Source organism: Oncorhynchus nerka, linkage group LG4, assembly GCF_034236695.1.
Source record: "Oncorhynchus nerka isolate Pitt River linkage group LG4, Oner_Uvic_2.0, whole genome shotgun sequence".
Classification (NCBI taxonomy): domain Eukaryota; kingdom Metazoa; phylum Chordata; class Actinopteri; order Salmoniformes; family Salmonidae; genus Oncorhynchus; species Oncorhynchus nerka.
This window is the reverse complement of record NC_088399.1, coordinates 78,356,134-78,378,343: the sequence shown is the minus strand read 5'-3', so window position 1 is coordinate 78,378,343 and position 22,210 is coordinate 78,356,134. Positions and strand designations below refer to the sequence as shown.

The following is a 22,210-nucleotide window of genomic DNA, read 5'->3' as shown; positions in this document are numbered from 1 at the left end:
CAACAACAACAAACAGAGAATATTACTGTGCATGAAAACACAACAACAACAACAGAGAATATTACTGTGCATGAAAACACAGCAACAACAACAAACAGAGAATATTACTGTGCATGAAAACACAACAACAACAACAGAGAATATTACTGTGCATGAAAACACAACAACAACAACAAACAGAGAATATTACTGTGCATGAAAACACAGCAACAACAACAAACAGAGAATATTACTGTGCATGAAAACACAGCAACAACAACAAACAGAGAATATTACTGTGCATGAAAACACAGCAACAACAACAAACAGAGAATATTACTGTGCATGAAAACACAACAACAACAACAAACAGATAATGTGTCTGTATCTGAAATGACATCATATACAGCTCTGACCCAAAGCACGTAGCCTACATTGGTAATATGGCACAGCAATATAGTGCAATTTCAGATTCACTGGGCATGCCTCAAAACCATTCGTCAACTCCCCCTGTGAGACCGTGATATATTGGTTAGCTCATTAATACGATCCGGCAGCCTCTTTGTTCTACGTTGATGTGACCAGCGCCGTGTCTCTGACAAATAACAGAGACGCTGAAGGTAAACATCGCCATGCGTCTCTTAATTGGCGTGAATTCACCAACGCAATGGATTCATCTCTTAATCCACCCCGCTGTACTCCCTACACACACACACACACACACACACGCGCACACACACACGCGCGCGCACACACACACGCATGCACGCACGCACACGCACACGCACACACACACACACACACACACATTACTATTATAGAGAGCAGGGAGGTTGATAGAGAAGAATTACCTAAATCATTGTTCTGATGAAATTAATATGATCTCATTCATGGATTACATATAAATAACTGATTAACTTTACCCAGTTTCTGGTCACCTTGGTGTGTGTGTGTGTGTGTGTGTACGTAGATAATGCCACCAGGCCGTCCCTTTGGACAGCTCATGATTGCAGTCCCGCATATCTTTAAATGGATGAAATATTGTAGGTTTCACCAACACAGTAAATATGTTGGTGAAATCTAAATCTAGTAAATCTGTAATGTATGTGCACACACACAGAGTAGTCTAGTGGTTATGATATGGGGAGGTAATTACAAGCGATGGGGAGATGACAGGATTGTGAAAATTGTGAAATTCACGCACTTATTAAGAAAACACGCGGTCACCCCTACTGCCTATGGTCTGGCAGACTCTCTAAACACAAATGCATATTTTCTAAATGATGCCTGAGTGTTGTCGTGTGCCCCTGGCTATCCGTCAATTTTAAAAACAAGAAAATGGCGCTGTCTGCTTTAATAGAAGGAATTTGAAATTATTTATACTTTTACTTTCAAAACTTAAGTATATTTTAGCAATGACATTTGCTTTTAATACTTAAGGATATTTAAAACCAAATACTTTTAGACTTTTACTTAAGTATGACTATTGGGTACTTTTTACACTGAAGAACACTAGAACTTCATCCTCGCTCTTATTTGTACCTAACCAAGTTCCTTGAAGGGATACTGTAAGATTCCATTTTTGTATTTACCTAAGTTAGAGGTATTTTTGCGAGCCAATGCTAACTAGTGTTAGCGCAAAGCAGAAGTAGAAAAGTAGTAAGCATTCTCATTTGACTCTGGGTAAGTAGAAAAACGTCTTAATTGCCAGAAACTCACAGTATCCCTTTAAATCAGAGTAGAGCTGTGAACCAAGCAGTCTGCCTGCCCTGCTAAACTGGCAGGGGGGGATATCACAGGGTTTATAACAGCCTGTACTCCAGCCCACTGCCCCTCATTAGCAGACACAGGGTTAGGTCTACCCCCCTCATTGGGGTTTGGTTGGGGGGCAGGGGGTAAATGGGAGAGATGGCCATCAGCCAGAGAGAAGCAGTCTGTCTACAGTCTGATGACATCTGTTGAACTTACACTGTTCCACCAGACAGACAGATGTGCTAACAACTTTCTTGTGGTTGACTGACTGTCCAAACTCTAGAAGACAAATGGCTTAGTAGGGTTGGGGGGTGGTGGGAGAAAGGCAATCTGAGTGAAAAGGAGAGAGAGAGAAACCAATACCTACCCTCCTTCCCACTCACCAGACATCTGTGCCTTTGTCTTTAATGGTTCCATTGAGGAACCACTCGACAGCCAGCACATTTACATTTACATTTAAGTCATTTAGCAGACGCTCTTATCCAGAGCGACTTACAAATTGGACCCTCCTTGCCCTGTTCCCTGTCCCAGCCCGGGATGTTTCCAGTTTCTGGAACACCGCCAAGTGTTTCTGGAACACCACCGGGTGTTTCTATAAGACCACCGGGTGTTTCTATTAGACCACCGGGTGTTTCTATAAGACCACCGGGTGTTTCTATAACACCACCGGGTGTTTCTATAAGACCACCGGGTGTTTCTATAAGACCACCGGGTGTTTCTATAACACCACCGGGTGTTTCTATAAGACCACCGGGTGTTTCTATAAGACCACCGGGTGTTTCTATAAGACCACCGGGTGTTTCTATAAGACCACCGGGTGTTTCTGGAACACCACCAGGTGTTTCTGGAACACCACCAGGTGTTTCTATAACACCACCGGGTGTTTCTATAACACCACCGGGTGTTTCTATAAGACCACCGGGTGTTTCTATAAGACCACCGGGTGTTTCTATAACACCACCGGGTGTTTCTATAACACCACCAGGTGTTTCTGGAACACCACCAGGTGTTTCTATAACACCACCAGGTGTTTCTATAAGACCACCGGGTGTTTCTATAACACCACCAGGTGTTTCTATAACACCACCAGGTGTTTCTGGAACACCACCAGGTGTTTCACCTTGGGTGTAAGAATAATAACCCATTGTGTTACAGACGATTTAGCGCAACATGTTTCGTTGGCGATTGTCCTGTTTGATTGAATTGTTTCAGCCTCTTTCATTCTTTAGCAACAGGTTATTAGCCGGTGATAAAAGACTATCGAGAACCACAGGAATCCCAAACAGACAGAAATAAAAGACGAAGTTTGATGGGACATAACCAGCTCCGTACTGTACAGTGGACACACTAGCCATCTCCTCAGATGTACCACATCAGAAAACAACATGTCTTACATTAACACGAGTCTCTTCCTGCATGTCTAAAATGAGTTTGGCTAAGACCATTTGAACACTGACTCACGACGCGTACTGTAATAGTTCTGCGAACTCATGAACATTTGCTTGTATAACTAATGACAAGTTATCTTCTAAACACAGACCACTTACTGTTGTTGTAGTTCAGCTAACTTAACTAACCAATGACAATTAAACGAGAGGTTTTGATTCAGAACAAACAACCGTTTCTCTCTTTAGATAAGACGTGACGTGGGGAGTTTGACATGGAACATAAGTACAGACATTCCAGGTATAATGTGTCACACACACACACACACACACACACACACACACACACATTCATATCTGGAAACTTTATTCTCCGTGTCATCGAAAACCATTACTCAAAAATAATGAAGCCAATTTAACTATCTGCCGGGAATTCCCCCCAAAGTCTGCCTAGTGAGAGCTCTCCTTCCTATTGCTACACACAACCTCCCCCTCACCTCTGAGAATGAACTCTGTTTTGCTCTCTCTCCTACCACTCCACTCTGTTTTGAGCTGGGTGTAAAACAGGGAGAGGAGAGCAGGGGGCCACAGAGGAGGGGTATTTGGGGCTCCAGCGGAGGGTTAGAGGGGGCTCCCCAGTCTCTGATGTGGGCGTAGAGCGGGGCAGCTCATCTTTAATTACAGTCGCTGGCCTATGACGCTCATTTCCTCTTGAATAATTGACTATAAATCAGACACCTTCTGCGAAAAGCTAAACACCTTCCAATCTCTCTCCCCCTCTTATCTACTCGGATGATACTTCTATCGTCTGTCCACACACGCACACATACAGCACAGATCTATGAATGACATGGGGCAAGGACATGAAGGACATTAAGACTAACCTCCCACCACACACGGAAGAGATGCATTCCACACAAAGGCCATGCCTTCATCTCACAGGGGTTGTGGATAATAAGAGAGCGAGAGCATTCTGTTTTTTCATTACATTTTCTGTGTGACTTCCACATCAGATCTTTCCTCCTTTCATTTGAGTTAGTGTGTTTAGCAGGTGTGTTTTTGCGTGTCACTGTCTGAGTGTGCGTGTGTACATGCGTGTTTGTGCATGGGTCTGTGTGCTTATAGTCTGATGCTTTAAGGGCACTGTTACAGCCTTATCTAAAATGTATTTTAAAATAAAATAAAAAATCTCAATCTACACACAATACCCCATTAGGACAAGGCGAAAACAGGTTTTTAGAAATGTTTGCAAATGTAATAAAACAGAAATACCTTATTTACAGTATTCAGACCCTTCGCTATGAACCTGGAAATTCAGCTCAGGTGCATCCTGTTTCCATTGATCATCCTTGAGATGTTCCTACAAATTGATTTGAGTCCACCTGTGGTAAATTCAATTGATTAGACATGATTTGGAAAGGCACACACCTGTCTATATAAAAGGTCCCACAGTTGGCAGTGTATGTCAGAGCAAAAACCAAGCAATGACGTCGAAGGAATTGTACATAGAGCTCAGAGAAAGGATTGTGTTGAAGCACAGATTTGGGGAAAGGTACCAACATTTTTTCAAGAACACACTGGCCTCCATCATTCTTAAAAAGAAGAAGTTTGGAACCACCAAGACTCTTCCTAGAGCTGGCCGCCTGGCCAAACTGAGCAATTGGGGGAGAAGGGCCTTGGTCAGGGAGATGACCAAGAACCCAATTGTCACTCTGACAGAGCTCCCAGAGTTCGTTCCTCTGTGGAGATGGGAGAACCTTCCAGAAAGACTCTGCAGCACTCCACCAATTTATAGGGCCCTATGATATCCGCGATGCGGAAAACGCAGACGGGATCGCAGAATTTGGTAATAAAAATGGAATCTACTGGAAAACGTGGAATTTTCCATAATTTGGCTGAATTTTTAAAAATTATTGTAGTAACCTAAATGATTTCATAATTGTAAAATTACAGACAAGTAGGCCTAGAGAATTAATTCAGTTTTCCGGGGGGTCAGTTGTGCGTGGGACTCTTACGTCACCTCACAACTTGGCTGTCACTTTGAGAATCACGTTCGAAGAGGCCAAGTTGTCAAAGAGGCCGTTTGAGACGCCCAAGTCGTCAAAAAAACAAAAAAAGTTGACCCTAACCCCTAAATTCAGAGCAGAGCAATACCCAACGAACCATCGAGTCAGGCGATATGCTCAACGGACCATCGAGTCAGGCGATATGCTCAACGGACCATCGAGTCAGGCGATAAGCTCAACGGACCATCGAGTCAGGCGATAAGCTCAACGAACCATCGAGTCAGGCGATATGCTCAACGAACCATCGAGTCAGGCGATATGCTCAACGGACCATCGAGTCAGGCGATATGCTCAACAGACCATCGAGTCAGGCGATAAGCTCAACGAACCATCGAGTCAGGCGATAAGCTCAACGAACCATCGAGTCAGGCGATAAGCTCAACGAACCATCGAGTCAGGCGATATGCTCAACGAACCATCGAGTCAGGCGATAAGCTCAACGAACCATCGAGTCAGGCGATATGCTCAACGAACCATCGAGTCAGGCGATATGCTCAACGGACCATCGAGTCAGGCGATAAGCTCAACGGACCATCGAGTCAGGCGATAAACTCAACGGACCATCGAGTCAGGCGATAAGCTCAACGAACCATCGAGTCAGGCGATAAGCTCAACGGACCATCGAGTCAGGCGATAAGCTCAACGAACCATCGAGTCAGGCGATAAGCTCAACGAACCATCGAGTCAGGCGATAAGCTCAACGAACCATCGAGTCAGGCGATAAGCTCAACGAACCATCGAGTCAGGCGATAAACTCAACGAACCATCGAGTCAGGCGATAAACTCAACGAACCATCGAGTCAGGCGATAAGCTCAACGAACCATCGAGTCAGGCGATAAGCTCAACGGACCATCGAGTCAGGCGATAAGCTCAACGGACCATCGAGTCAGGCGATAAGCTCAACGGACCATCGAGTCAGGCGATAAGCTCAACGAACTATCGAGTCAGGCGATAAGCTCAACGAACCATCGAGTCAGGCGATAAGCTCAACGAACCATCGAGTCAGGCGATAAGCTCAACGAACCATCGAGTCAGGCGATAAGCTCAACGAACCATCGAGTCAGGCGATAAGCTCAACGAACCATCGAGTCAGGCGATAAGCTCAACGAACCATCGAGTCAGGCGATAAGCTCAACGAACCATCGAGTCAGGCGATAAGCTCAACGAACCATCGAGTCAGGCGATAAGCTCAACGAACCATCGAGTCAGGCGATAAGCTCAACGAACCATCGAGTCAGGCGATAAGCTCAACGAACCATCGAGTCAGGCGATAAGCTCAACGAACCATCGAGTCAGGCGATAAGCTCAACGAACCATCGAGTCAGGCGATAAGCTCAACGAACCATCGAGTCAGGCGATAAGCTCAACGAACCATCGAGTCAGGCGATAAGCTCAACGAACCATTGAGTCAGGCGATAAGCTCAACGAACCATCGAGTCAGGCGATAAGCTCAACGAACCATCGAGTCAGGCGATAAGCTGTTTTGAAAATGATGTCAACATACTATTGATTGGACCTGTAATAATAAGTGTGTGATGAACCACTTAAAGTCTAAAGTCCATGTGAAGAACAAGGAAAAGCACCGTGTTAGCCAGAACATCCCTCTTCAAACGACCATTACTAGTGCATCAGCAGATTCAAGACCAGAATTTATTCAGGATTTTGTGGCTGTGTGTGCCGAGTCTGATATCCCCTTTGAAAAGCTAAGAAAGCCAAGGCCGTTTCTAGTGAAGGATTGCAAACAGGGAGGAGCGTTTCCCGAAAATGAGAGCAGTCTCGGTCAAACTCACCTGCCCCGTGCGTTTGACCAACATATGACTGCCCTTCTACAGAAGATCCGTGGGAAGAAGTTTGCGGTGGTTGTTGACAAGACAACAGATGCAAGGGATTTCAGCGTTCTAAACATGGTCATTGGTAAGTTAACAGCCTATTAATATACCATTGTAATAGCCTACATTTACATTCTGCAAGTTGAATTGTCCGCATGCAAATTGTGATATTCCAAACGACGAGCTTTCGTGGTGAAATATAGCGATGCATAATGTCAGCAGCTGTCTGCCTCTCCAATTAGGTAACTATCGCTGTATCTATATTGTGTTTACACTTGAAATTTAAATAACCCTTATTTTGGTTATCTTTCATTGCAGGTGTTGAAAACCAGTACTTCCTGGTGGATGTCATTTTCATGGACAGACGCAACTCCTCAACATTTTCCCAAGCTATACTAGCCTCCCTCCACAGCAATCTGAACCTGAACGATGCCTGGGCAGTGGTCACAGATAATGCCTCCTACTGCCTGAAGACATACAAGGAGGTTCTGAAAGGAGAGATGCCCAACAGTGTCCATGTAACCCGTTTCTGCCATGTCATCAATCTGGTGGGTGAGACCTGGCAGCACTACAAATACTTCTCTGAAGTTGCATCACTTGTGACATGGATGAGAGGTCTTCAAGAAGCCTGCCAGAAAGAGATGTTGGGTGAGCTTCCTCATTATGAAGGAGTTTGTGCAGGACAAGGCTCCTCCTGAAGCAGTGAGCTCTAGATGGAATAGCTGGTTTGAGTATGTTCATCTGTACAGAGAGTTTTTATTGGCAGAAAAGTAATTATCCCAGGCAGTCACATACCTCCTCATCCAGCTGGAAACAGAAGAGAAGGTGCAGACCCTCACTGTTAAAATTACCTTCATCTCAGAGGGCTGCTCCAAATGGATGACAGCTCTGTCAATCCTAGAAGGAACACACTGTCCCACAGCAGTGTCTGCATACAATGTCATGTAGGATCTGGGCTCTTACCTAGTGAATGGAATGGCAAAAACATGTGGGTATGGTGCCAAGACAGATGAGCTATTGAGAAGGATGGGGATTGGAGAGAGGAGGGAGGTGCTTGACCATCTCCATGATGCATTCCACTTGGCCTTCACAAAGTTCTCAAAGCACTGGGACACACATCCAGCCAAGAGAGATCTACAGGCTGGCTAGGGAGTTCGATCCGAGGCAGACTCCAGCATGGGAAAGCAGATTGAAGCATACACACAACTGAAACCCATGGCAAGCCCATCAACAGAGCTGAGTGAAGAATGGATTGCCTATCACCACTGTGTCTCCAGGGAACCCTCACCTGCTTTGGAGCTTGCTGATTACTGGAGGGGCCTGAGTGTGAGATTCCCAAGAGTTGCAGAAGTGGCAGTGCCCTACATCTACTTCCCAGTCAGCTCAGTCGACTGTGAGAGGAGTTTCAGCAAAAATAAGACTCTGCTCACAGACAAGCGAGAGACACTCACCGAGCTCAACACAAAGAGGCTGACAATCATGTACTTCAATAGAGATGTCTGTCATAGATGGAAAACTTACAATGGACAAACATAGGAGCTCATAAGGTAGTTCCATAAGTTTTGCCTATTGCTGCATTGTTGCCTAGATTCTTGCATTAATCTTTTTTTCTCCATTTATAATGAAACACTTATGTGAAGCACTTTATTTTACAAAAAACTTTGAATGCAACATTTAGTTTTTTTTTTTTTTTACATAAGTATAACTCTGGGTTGCCTATTGTTGCATTGTTCCCTTTATTCTTGCATTACTTTTTAATAATGAAACACTTAGTAGAACTCCGTATTGAAGCACTTGCCTTGATAAAAAATAGTGCAATATTGTGTTGCACCATTACAAATGTACTCCTTGTATACTCTTATCTTATTAAATTGTTGATGTTTTATTCATTCACATTATTAGACACGCTTTCTGATGATGAAATTTGAATTCAGAATGAAGTGGATCTTAATGTTTTTCCTCATAATCAAATCAAATCAAATCCTGGACCCCAACCAAGGAGCATCAAAAGTTGTGCAATAAATTCTCAGACAACACAAAGATTCCTTGATGCCCTTCCAGACTCCCTCTGCCTATCCAAGGACGTCAGAGGACAAAAATCAGTTAACCACCTAACTGAGGAACTCAATTTAACCTTGCGCAATACCCTAGATGCAGTTGCACACCTAAAAACATTTCTCATAAGAAACTAGCTCCCTGGTACACAGAAAATACCCGAGCTCTGAAGCAAGCTTCCAGTAAATTGGAACAGAAATTGCACCACACCAAACTGGAAGTCTTCCGACTAGCTTGGAAAGACAGTACTGTGCAGTATCGAAGAGCCCTTACTGCTGCTCGATCATCCTATATTTCTAACAGAGAACGGCTTTCACTTCAGCAGTAATAAATTCATGAACTTCTTTGAGGAAAAGATCATGATCATTAGAAAGCAAATTACGGACTCCTCTTTAAATCTGCCTATTCCTCCAAAGCTCAGTTGTCCTGAGTCTGCACAACTCTGCCAGGACCTAGGATAAGTGTTTTAAGTGTTTTATACTTTGTACTATATCTCTTGACACAATGATGGAAATAATCATGGCCTCAAACTTCAAGATGCATACTGGACCCTATTCCAACTAAACTACTGAAAGAGCTGCTTCCTCTGCTTGGCCGTCCTATGTTGAACATAATAAACGTCTCTCTATCCACCGGATGTGTACCAAACTCACTAAAGGTTGCTGTAATAAAGCCTTTCCTGAAAAAGCCAAACCTTGACCCAGAAAATATAAAAAACTAATCGGCCTATATCGAATCTTCCATTCCTCTCAAAACTTTTAGGAAAAGCTGTTGCGCAGCAACTCACTGCTTTCCTGAAGACAAACAATGTATACGAAATGCTTCAGTTTGGTTTTAGACCCCATCATAGCACTGAGACTGCACTTGTGAAGGTGGTAAATTACCTTTTAATGGCGTCAGACCGAGGCTCTGCATCTGTCCTCGTGTTCCTAGACCTTAGTGCTGCTTTTGATACAATCGATCACCACATTCTTTTGGAGAGATTGGAAACCCAAATTGGTCTACACAGACATGATCTGGCCTGGTTTAGAGCTTATCTGTCGGAAAGATATCAGTTTGTCTCTGTAGATGGTTTGTCCTCTGACAAATCAACTGTAAATGTTGATGTTCAAGGTTCCGTTTTAGTACCACTATTGTTTTCACTATATATTTAACCTCTTTGGGATGTCATTCGAAAACAATGTTAACTTTCACTGCTATGCGGCTGACACACAGCTGTACATTTTAATGAAACATGGTAAAGCACCAAAATTGCCCTCGCTAGAAGCCTATGTTTCAGACATAAGGAAGTGAATGGCTGCAAACTTTTACTTTTAAACTCGGACAAAACAGAGATGCTTGTTCTAGGTCCCAAGAAACAAAGAGATCTTCTGTTGAATCTGACAATTAATCTTGATGGTTGTACAGTCGTCTCAAATAAAACTGTGAAGGATCTCAGCGTTACTCTGGACCCTGATCTCTCTTTTGACGAACATATCAAGACTGTTTCAAGGACAGCTTTTTTCCATCTACATAACATGAATCAGAAACTTTCTGTCCAAAAATGATGCAGAAAAATTAATCCATGCTTTTGTTACTTCTAGATTAGACTACTGCAATGCTCTACTTTCCGGCTACGCAGATAAAGCACTAAATAAACTTCAGTTAGTGCTAAATACGGCTGCTAGAATCCTGACTAGAACCAAAAAATGTGATCATATTACTCCAGTGCTAGCCTCTCTACACTGGCTTCCTGTTAAGGCAAGGGCTGATTTCAAGGTTTTACTGCTAACCTACAAAGCATTACATGGGCTTGCGCCTACCTATCTTTCCGATTTGGTTTTGCCGTACATACCTAAACGTACGCTACGGTCACAAGACACAGGCCTCCTAATTGTCCCTAGAATTTCTAAGCAAACAGCTGGAGGCAGGGCTTTCTCCTATAGAGCTCCATTGTTATGGAATGGTCTGCCTACCCATGTGAGAGACGTAGACTCGGTCTCAACCTTTAAGTCTTTACTGACTCCTCACTTCAGTGGGTCATATGATTGAGTGTAGTCTGGCCCAGGAGTGTGAAGGTGAACGGAAAGGCTCTGGCGCAACGAACCGCCCTTGCTGTCTCTGCCTGGCCGGTTCCCCTCTCTCCACTGGGATTCTCTGCCTCTAACCCTATTACAGGGGCTGAGTCACTGGCTTACTGGTGCTCTTTCATGCCGTCCCTAGGAGGGGTGCGTCACTTGAGTGGGTTGAGTCACTGACGTGATCTTCCTGTCTGGGTTGGCGCTCCCCCTTGGGTTGTGCCGTGGCGGAGATTTTTGTGGGCTATACTCAGCCATTTCTCAGGATGGTAAGTTGGTGGTTGAAGATATCCCTCTAGTGGTGTGGGGGCTGTGCTTTGGCAAAGTGGGTGGGATTATATCCTTCCTGTTTGGCCCTGTCCGGGGGTATCATCGGATGGGGCCACAGTGTCTCCTGACCCCTCCTGTCTCAGCCTCCAGTATTTATGCTGCAGTAGTTTATGTGTCGGGGGGCTAGGGTCAGTTTGTTATATCTGGAGTACTTCTCCTGTCTTGTCCCGTGTCCTGTGTGAATTTAAGTATGCTCTCTCTGGCATGATGACTCCTTGCTATCCCCAGTCCACCTGGCCGTGCTGCTGCTCCAGTTTCAACTGTTCTGCCTGCGGCTATGGAACCCTGACCTGTTCACCGGACGTGCTACCTGTCCCAGACCTGCTGTTTTCAACTCTCTAGAGACAGCAGGAGCTGTCGGCTATGAAAAGCCAACTGACATTTACTCCTGAGGTGCTGACTTGCTGCACCCTCGACAACTACTGTGATTATTATTATTTGACCATGCTGATCATTTATGAACATTTGAACATCTTGGCCATGTTCTGTTATAATCTCCACCTGGCACAGCCAGAAGAGGACTGGACACCCCTCATAGCCTGGTTCCTCTCTAGGTTTTGGCCTTTCTAGGGAGTTTTTCCTAGCCACCGTGCTTCTACACCTGCATTGCTTGCTGTTTGGGGTTTTAGGCTGGGTTTCCGTACAGCACTTTGAGATATCAGCTGATGTAAGAAGGGCTATATAAATACATTTGATTTGATTTAAAGGAAATCACACTAGAAACTCTCACCCTCAGGGACTTAAGGAAACCATGAATGCCATGGATACATTGGAATTAGTGGATATATGGAGGCCTAAATACCATGACCTAGTGAGATATACATGACAGAGGCTTAATCAAGCTAGTAGTCTTGATTGTTTTCTTATGTCATTCTCTCTGGCACCAAAAGTTAAACAAAAAAAAGTTTGATAGGTGACAGAATGCAGTCAGACCATCACATAATTGGCATATATATGACTCTTACAGAATTTCCACGTGGGCAAGGATATTGGAAATTTAATCAAACCCTACTGGATGATAACTTGTTTTTAACTAGGATAGAAGAATTTATAACTGACTTTTTCTGACATAATCGGTACAGCAGATTACCTTATTGTATGGGACACTTTTAACATGTGCCTTTAGAGGTCACACAATTCTGTACTCATCTCTAAAACAAAAGCAATTTAGGTCAAATGAGACCATATTAACAAAGGAAATTGAAGGACTAACAGAACAGATAGATAGCAATAAAAACTGTACCATAAAGGCACAGAGTAAGTTAGAGGAAACACAAAATAAAACGGAGGAACTTATTCAAGAAATATCCAGTGTAATATTTTCAGAAAATAAAATTAACTGGATGGAATATGGGGAAAGAAATGCACCAAATTATTTTTCAATCTTCAACATAGAAATGCTACAAAAAAATAATTTACTGAAACTTGTTACAAATGATGGAGTCACTCATGATTCACCAAACAATATTTTGAAAGAGGAAGTAAAGTACTTTAAGAATATATGTTTTCATTTCAGTCTCTTCCATCTTCACTAACCGAAGCTAACTGTATGGATTTTTTCCCTATTAATAATGTTAAATTAACATATTTACAGAAAGATTCATGTGAAGGCCAAATTACAGAGGAGGAACTTCTTAGTGCAATTAAAGAATTTAAGTCTGGGAAAACTCCAGGGTTGGATGGCACACCAGTTGAGGTATACCAAACTGTTTTTTGATATACTCAGAGGACCATTACTTGCTTTTTTAACCACTCCTATATAAACAGTAGATAACCGGACACGCAACAAGAAGGTCTGATTTCATTATTACTGAAACAGGATCCAAGCAGAATATATAAAGATTCAGTCCATTAAAAAAAATGTAGGCCTCTTACACTTCCGTGTTGTGATGCAAAAGTTCTAGCTAAATCCTTGGCGCATTGAATTAAAAAGGTTTTGTCAGATATCATTCATCCTAATCAGAAAGGTTTTTTACATGGACGATACATTGGAGATAATATAAGACAAGTACTGGAAACAATAGAATACTATGAAATATCGGTGAAACCAGGACTGTTTTTCGTAGCTGACTTTTAAAAGGCTTTTGATAAAGTACGACTGGAGTTTATATATACCTGCCTGGAATATTTCAATTTCGGTGAATCTCTTATAAAATGGGATAAAGTTATGAATAGTAACCCTAGGTGTAAAATAGTATATAATGGCTACATCTCAGAAAGTTTTAAACTGTCAAGGAGAGTAAAACAAGGTTGTTCACTATCGACATATCTATTTATTATTGCCATCGAAATGTTAGCTGTTAAAATTAGATCCAAAAATAATATTAAGGGATTAGAAATTCATCGATTAAAAACAAAGGTGACATTGTAGACTGATGATTAATGGTTTCTTTTACAACCACAATTATAATCCCGCCACATCCTCAGAGGATCTAGATACTTTTTCTAACCTCTCTGGAAAACCAAGTGTATTGGATCACTAAAAAAAATTCAACTTTTACATTGCTGTGTAGTTGACCAATAAAATGGTATGACAGGGATGTGGACATACTCGGTATACATATCCGCCCCAAAATGAATGATCTCACTCCAACACATTTCAATAGAAAGTTAGCAAAAATAGATACGCTCTTAATACCATGGAAAGGAAAATACCTGTCTATTTGTGGAAAAATCACCCTGAATAAATCTTTAGTCACATCACAGTTTACCTATCTGCTTATGGTTTTGCCTACACCTAGTGACCTGCTTTTTAAATTATATGAGCAAAAAATATTAAATTTGATATGTAAGCCAGTCAAAATTAAAAGGGCCTATTTATATAATGACTATGAATTCGGAGGGCAGAAATAATTAAATATTAAAGCATTAGATCTCCCACCAAAGGCATCAGACATACAAAGTTATACTTAAATCCGAAATGGTTCTCTAGTAAATTAGTAAGAATGCCTGCCACCCCATGTTCAAGAATGGCCTCTTTCCCTTTATTCAGATTACTCACTTTCGGGTTATTTGAACGAAATAATCTCCAAAATAAAGTGTTTTTTTTAAAGCCTTAGAAAGTTGTTTTTTTAGTTTAATCCACCTGAAAAGACAGAACAAATAATACAACAAATATTATGGTTAAACTCAAATATAGTAATTGATAAAAAATAAAAATAAACATATTTTTTGATAAATTGTTTTAAAAAAAGGTATAATCTTTGTAAATGATATCATAAATAGGACTGGTGGAGTTGTCACACATGCAGCTAACACAGATATATGGAAATGTGTGCTCTACCCAAAATTACAACCAACTAATTGCAGCGTTCCCATAAAATGGAAGAGACAAGTGGAAGGGGGAAAAAGTAAGGGAAAGTAAGATAGTGATACTGGGTGATTTGAAAAGTCATAGTCAATCGATCAATAATATAATTATTATTTTAGCAAAAAAAATTAGTTCATTTACAATCTGTAGAAACTATGAGAATAGAACGGTTCAGAACTTTTGTGAAGCATTACAGCACAGGCGAAAAATATATGTCAAATTGAAAATGGATGGTGTTAAGAGATGGATGGGAGGGGATGAATGGAGCTGAAGGGTGGGACTAATAGCAACACAATAACAAATGTAAAACACACAGGGTCTGTAACATGTATACAGGTTCACAACTTTTGTGAAATAGCACAGTTACAAATAGAAATCAAACTGGATGGACATCAGAAATAGAGGAAGGCCAGAATTAAAAACAAAAAATAGAACTATTGTGAAATAGATAGTGTCTGTAAAATGTCTATAGTAGAAAATAAAGGTAGAAGCCTACGTGTTATTGTTTATTATCTTACTCCAATTGGGGGAGGGGTGGTAGAGTTTGCAGGTAATAATACAATTTATTAAAAAATGAACTAAATACAACTTAAACAGGACTCAATTTTTTACATTTAAATAAATGTTAAATTGTTTAGTTTTTTTATCACAGAAACAATGAGAAAATATGGAAAAATAAATACATAATGAAATGTTAATTATATAAAGCAGCCTGTGTAATCATCTGCCAGAGAGTAGCCACAATCGGCCCGATCCCCAAGTAATACATTTGGGCCAGATAACTCTCACCGGAATCGGCCCGCGCTCATTACTGCATTTAGAGACAGTACCCTACCAGTGAAACCGAAACACACATAGTTGAGTTTCTTTACATGTACCTAATGTTTGCCTTTGCCTTTCATAGTTCTCTATGAAATGATTGCAGGCTGAAATGATTCATGAAATGGTTATGAACACATTATCGTCAGTGTATTTCCTTCTCCGGGAGAAGAGACCAAGAGATTGGAAATTCGGTTTCCCCTCTGTGCAAACGCACAAATGACTGTTTTACTAGGGGGTGAGAGCTGTGCGTGTGTGCTGAGATACCCACAGGCCATTACAGAACACTTAGAGTGCTGGGATAGCCTATCCCACCTCTGTCAGGGCCGGGTAAGGAAAGATTAATGCACTCATTACCTTCCAACTTATATTACAGTCAACCGGGCCTCCTCTCCCCAGTCAACCGGGCCTCCTCTCCCCAGCCAACCGGGACTCCCCAGCCAAGCAGCCAACCAGGCCTCTATCTCAGCTCTCTGTTGACATGTGGAGGAGCATTCTGACTGAACACAAGCCTGGTCTTTGTTCTTGGTCCTCCTCTCTCCAACCCCACTCCCTGTCTCTGCAGGCAGGTCTGAGAGGCTCCTAGGCGTGCGGTGTGGCTGTGTGCGTGGAGCGGCGTTGGTCGACTGCGTGGGCTGCTCTCTGCACAGGCAGCACACAGGCGCTCAGCTTCACACACACACACACACACACACACACACACACACACACACACACAGTACGGGGTCTCACGAGCCGGAGGGTTACTGACGGTCAGCCTGGGAGAAGTTTGAGGCAGCCCTGACCATCCCACACAGTGGCTGGCAGCCGACCAAATCCTCCCTCCCTCCTCTATCTCTAACACATAAACACAGAGAACGGAGTCACACACACAACTCAAGAACACGCTCTCAGGCACGCACACACACGTAAACATGACCTTTTCAGTTCTCTATTTGGACCACTGAGCAGCAAAACACACACACACACACACAAACTTAAGCTGTCAGTGATAATACTGGACCTCCTTGTTGACTCACTAATCAGACTGCACACGGCAGGAGGCATCCCAACATAGTGCACTACATAGTGAATAAGGTTCCATTTGGGACCCTGTCATAGAGCAGACTAAACACAGACAACTCCACCGTGACTACTCTGTTCACATCTATATAGGACATGACTATATGCCTCTCTCTCTGACTTAGATGTTTCCCTCTATTTTCATGTGTGTGTTTCTTCATGTGTATTTTCTTCTCTCTTACTCACTCTTTCTAGAGATCTATACAGTAGTTGCCAACATACAAATGGGGAGATTTCTATTTTCCCAGGCAACAGAAACCATTGAAAAAAAGACAGCCCACCAGACTTTCAGCTGCTGCGGCCCAACTAGGTGGTGGTGCGATTACACACACTCAGGAAGAGAGACTTAACACTTCCCCTGCCTGATCACACTAGGAAGAAAGAGAGATGAGGTGGAAACTGAGCAGCACTTCCTAACCTCCAGCCAAATGTATGAACATAGAGACACGTATTTCCCTCAGATTACACAGATAGACAAATCATTTGAAAACAAACCCAATTTTGATAAACTTCCATATCTATTGGGTGAAATAACACAGTATGCAACCACAGCAGCAAGATGTGACCTGTTGCTACAAGAAAAGTTATTGTAGAACTTCTGTGACTTCTGAGTGTAATGTTTACTGTTAATGTTTTTATTGTTTATTTCACTTTTGTTTATTAACTAGTTCACTTGCTTTGGCAATGTAAATATGTTTCCCATGCCAATAAAGCCCTTACATTGAAGTAAAGGGGAGAGAGATGAGTAGAGAGAGAGAGAGAGCGAGAGAGCGGGGTCGAGAAATGGGGGCGAGAGAGAGGGAGAGGGGTCGAGACAGAGGGGTCGAGAGAGAGAGAAAAGTAGAGAGAGGAAGAGGGGTCGAGAGAGAGAGAGAGAGAAAGGGGGTCGAGAGAGAGAGAGAGAGAAAGGGGGGCGAGAGAGAGGGAGAGGGGTCGAGACAGAGGGGTCGAGAGAGAGAGAAAAGTAGAGAGAGGAAGAGGGGTCGAGAGAGAGAGAGAGAGAGAGGGATCGAGAAAGGGGGGGGCGAGAGAGAGGGAGAGGGGTCGAGAGAGAGAGAAAGTAGAGCGAGGTAGAGGGGTCAGGAGAGAGAGAAGTAGAGAGAGGAAGAGGGTTCGAGAGAGAGAGAGGGGACGAGAAAGGGGGCGAGAGAGAAGTAGAGAGAGAGGTAAAGGGGTCGAAAGAAGTAGAGAGAGGTAGAGGGGTCGAGAGAGAGAGAGAGGGGTCGAGAAAGGGGGGCGAGAGAGAAGTAGAGAGAGAGGTAGAGGGGTCGAGAGAGAGAGAGAAGTAGAGCGAGAAGTAGAGAAAGAGATAAAGGGGTCCAGAGAGAGGGGTCGAGAGAGAGAGAGAGAGAGAGAGAGAGAGAGAGAGAGAGAGGGACGAGAGAGAGAGGGGACGAGAGAGAGAGAGAGAGGGGACGAGAGAGAGGTCGAGAGAGACAGGGGTCGAGACAGAGAGGGGTCGAGACAAAGGGGTCGAGAGAAAGAGAAAAGTAGAGCGAGGTAGAGGGGTCAGGAAAGAGAGAGAGAGTGAGAGAGAGAGAGAGAGAGAGAGAGAGAGAGAGAGAGACAGGGGGGCGAGAGAGAGAGAAGTAGAGAAAGAGGTAAAGGGGTCGAGAGAGAGAGAGAGAGAGAGAGAGAGAGAGGGGGCTCGAGAGAGAGAGGTTGAGAGAGAGGGGTCGAGAGAGAGATGGGTCGAGAGAGAGAGAGAGATGGGTCAAGAGAGAGATGGGTCGAGAGAGAGGGGTCGAGAGAGAGGGGTCGAGAGAGAGGGCCGAGAGAGAGAGAGGGGTCGAGAGAGAGAGGAGGTTGAGACAGAGAGAGAGGGGTCGAGAGAGAGAGAGAGATGGGTCGAGAGAGAGATGGGTCGAGAGAGAGAGAGGTCGAGAGAGAGAGAGAGGGGGGGGTCGAGAGAGAGGGGTCGAGAAAGAGGTCGAGAGAGAGGGGTCGAGAAAGAGGTCGAGAGAGAGGGGTCGAGAGAGAGGTCAAGAGAGAGAGAGGGGTCGAGAGAGGGCTTGCAATCTGAGCCCTCCTGCACTCTTCAATATTTACATCAACGAATTGGCCACAATTCTAGAAAAATCCTCAGACCCTGGGGTTAGTCTCCACAATTCAGAGGTTAAATGCCAACTCTTCACAGATGACCTATGCCTGCTGTCAACCACAGCACATGGCCTACAGCAGAGCCTGGACCTGCTAGAGCAGTACTGCCAGACCTGGGCCCTGGCAGTAAACCCCAAAAACCCCAAAATATTTAAATAATTTTAAGAGAAGATCTAGATCTCAGGGAATTAGACCAAAGTTCTAAATTGGTACACAATATATAGAGTACTGCACACACTACAATTACTTAGGTTTAAAAATAAGCTCAACTGAACACCTTAAATGATGCAATGAATCAACTGAGAGAGAAAGCACGCAGGGCATTCTACGCCATTAAAAACAAATTCAAATTTAAATACCAATTAAAATTTGGCTAAAACTAATTGAATGTGTCATTGAACCAATTGCACTTTATGGCAGTGAGGTGTGGGGTCCAGTTACAAAACAAGATTTTACCAAATGGGACAAACACCCCATTGAAACCCTGAATGCAGAGGTCTGTAAGATTATCCTATATGTTCAGAGGAAAACTACAAACAATGCATGCAGGGCAGAATTAGGCCAATATCCACAAATAATTCAAACTCAAAAAAGAGCAATTACATTTGGGAAACTATCTAAAATACAGTGACCTCCTCTCATGTCATTACCAAGCCCTGTCATGTCATTACCAAGCCCTGTCATGTCATTACCAAGCCCTGTCATATCATTACCATGCCCTGTCATATCATTACCATGCCCTGTCATATCATTACCATGCCCTGTCATATCATTACCAAGCCCTGTCATATCATTACCACGCCCTGTCATATCATTACCAAGCCCTGTCATATCATTACCAAGCCCTGTCATATCATCACCAAGCCCTGTCATGTCATGTCATTACCAAGCCCTGTCATGTCATTACCAAGCCCTGTCATATCATTACCAAGCCCTGTCATATCATTACCAAGCCCTGCAATGCCTCTCATATCATTACCAAGCCCTGTCATATCATTACCAAGCCCTGCAATGCCAAGAGCTGAGCAAAGAAAAGAGTCCCCTCATCCAGCTGGTCCTGGGGCTGAGTTCACAAACCTGTTCTACTAACACACTGAAGCCTCAGTCCCCTCATCCAGCTGGTCCTGGGGCTGAGTTCACTAACCTGTTCTACTAACACACTGAAGCCTCAGTCCCCTCATCCAGCTGGTCCTGGGGCTGAGTTCACAAACCTGTTCTACTAACACACTGAAGCCTCAGTCCCCTCATCCAGCTGGTCCTGGGGCTGAGTTCACAAACCTGTTCTACTAACACACTGAAGCCTCAGTCCCCTCATCCAGCTGGTCCTGGGGCTGAGTTCACAAACCTGTTCTACTAACACACTGAAGCCTCAGTTCCCTCATCCAGCTGGTCCTGGGGCTGAGTTCACAAACCTGTTCTACTAACACACTGAAGCCTCAGTCCCCTCATCCAGCTGGTCCTAGGGCTGAGTTCACAAACCTGTTCTACTAACACACTGAAGCCTCAGTCCCCTCATCCAGCTGGTCCTGGGGCTGAGTTCACAAACCTGTTCTACTAACACACTGAAGCTTCAGTCCCCTCATCCAGCTGGTCCTGGGGCTGAGTTCACAAACCTGTTCTACTAACACACTGAAGCCTCAGTCCCCTCATCCAGCTGGTCCTGGGGCTGAGTTCACAAACCTGTTCTACTAACACACTGAAGCCTCAGTCCCCTCATCCAGCTGGTCCTGGGGCTGAGTACACAAACCTGTTCTACTAACACATTGAAGCTTCAGGACCAAAACATCCAATCAATCAGAATAAAACAATTTACAACACAGTCAAAACAAAACTACATTACTTATTGGGAAACACAAGCACAAAGCAGCTCTATCTGGCCCTAAATCGACAGTACACAGTGGCAAACCATTTGACCATAGTTACTGATCAAAACCTTAGAAAAAAGTACAGACTCAGAGAGCACAGCCTGGCATTGAGAAGGGGAAACAGGAAAACCTGGCTCCCTGTAGAGGAAAAGCTGTGCAACCACTGCACAACAGCAGAACCTGAGACAGAGCTGCATTTCCTGACAAAACGTCAAAAATATAAAACAATTAGAGAGTGTAATTTCCCCAAATTTGAAACCCTTATTCAAGGTTTCAAAGACCCCTCTGATGAGAATAAGCTACCCTTCCTGTTGAGGGAGGACGCAGAGAGCTGTGGGTTGGCATGGGATGAGGGACAGTGTCTGACAGACCAATCAATCTGCACATGTCCTCTGCTGTATGCTTCAAATCAAATCTAATTTTATTGGTCACATACACATGGTTAGCAGATGTTAAAGCGGGTGTAGCGAAATGCTTGTGCTTCTAGTTCCGACCGTGCAGTAATAACTAACAAGTAATCAACAATTTCACAACAACTAACGTATACACACACAAGTGTAAAGGAATTAATAAGAATATATACACATAAACATATGGATGAGCGATGGCCGAACAGCATAGGCAAGATGCAGTAGATGGTATAGAGTACAGTATATACATATGAGATGAGTAATGTAGGGTATGTAAACATTATATAAAGTGGCATTGTTTAAAGTGGCTAGTGATACATTTATTACATCCAATTTTTAATTATTAAAGTGGCTAGAGATTTGAGTCAGTATGTTGGCAGCAGCCACTCAATGTTAGTGATGGCTGTTTAACAGTCTGATGGCCTTGAGATAGAAGCTGTTTTTCAGTCTCTCGGCCAGCTTTGATGCACCTGTACTGACCTCGCCTTCTGGATGATAGCGGGGTGAACAGGCAGTGGCTCGAGTGGTCTTTGTCCTTGATGATTTTTTTGGCCTTCCTGATACATCAGGTGGTGTAGGTGTCCTGGAGGGCAGGTAGTTTGCCCCCGGTAATGTGTTGTGCAGACCTTACTACCCTCTGGAGAGCCTTACGGTTGTGGGCGGAGCACTTGCCGTACCAGACTGTGATATAGCCCGACAGGATGCTCTCGATTGTGCATCTGTAAAAGTTTGAGTGTTTTTGGTGACAAGCCAAATTTCTTCAGCCTCCTGAGCTTGAAGATGCACTGTTGCGCCTTCTTCACCATGCTGTGGTGTCCGTGATACGCACGCAGAGGAACTTTCCACTTTCTCCACGACTGTCCTGTCAATGTGGATAGGGGGTGCTCCCTCTGCTGTTTTCTGTAGTCCACGATCATCTCCTTTGTTTTGTTGACGTTGAGTGTGAGGTTATTTTCCTGACAACACACTCCGAGGGCCCTAACCTACTCCCTGTAGGCCGTCTCTTCGTTGTTGGTAATCAAGCCTACCGCTGTAGTCGTCTGCAAACTTGATGATTGAGTTGGAGGCGTGCATGGCCACGCAGTCATGGGTGAACAGGGAGTAAAGGAGAGGGCTGAGAACACACCCTTGTGGGGCACCAGTGTTGAGGATCAGCGATGCTATTTCCTACCCTCACCATCTGGGGGCGG

The 22,210-nt window shown here is 43.7% G+C and overlaps 1 protein-coding gene across 1 annotated transcript in view; it reads right to left on the bottom strand.

Moving 5' to 3' along the window:
* Positions 1–22,210, bottom strand: part of LOC115128644 (zinc finger protein 704) — a 96,928-nt gene that overhangs the window by 18,597 nt on the left and 56,121 nt on the right.